This window comes from Plectropomus leopardus, unplaced genomic scaffold (genome assembly GCF_008729295.1).
Source record: "Plectropomus leopardus isolate mb unplaced genomic scaffold, YSFRI_Pleo_2.0 unplaced_scaffold47243, whole genome shotgun sequence".
Classification (NCBI taxonomy): Eukaryota; Metazoa; Chordata; class Actinopteri; order Perciformes; family Serranidae; genus Plectropomus; species Plectropomus leopardus.
Window position 1 is genome coordinate 1 of NW_024651827.1, and position 215 is coordinate 215.

The 215-nt window shown below is 53.5% G+C and overlaps 1 pseudogene; it reads left to right on the top strand.

The window, feature by feature from the left end:
* Positions 1-114: 114 nt before the first annotated feature.
* LOC121939394 lies at positions 115-215 on the top strand (annotated as a pseudogene; the record flags this gene model as incomplete).

The following is a 215-nucleotide window of genomic DNA, read 5'->3' on the forward strand; positions in this document are numbered from 1 at the left end:
GGTGGTGGTGGGGCCGTAACGGTGCGGAGCGCCCGGAGGTCAGGGTCAAACTTGCAACAACAAACCTGTGTCTGAGAACTCTGGCCTTTTCCCAACAATCGAAAAAAACGTGACAACTCTTAGCGGTGGATCACTCGGCTCGTGCGTCGATGAAGAACGCAGCTAGCGGCGAGAACTAATGTGAATTGCAGGACACATTGATCATCGACACTTCG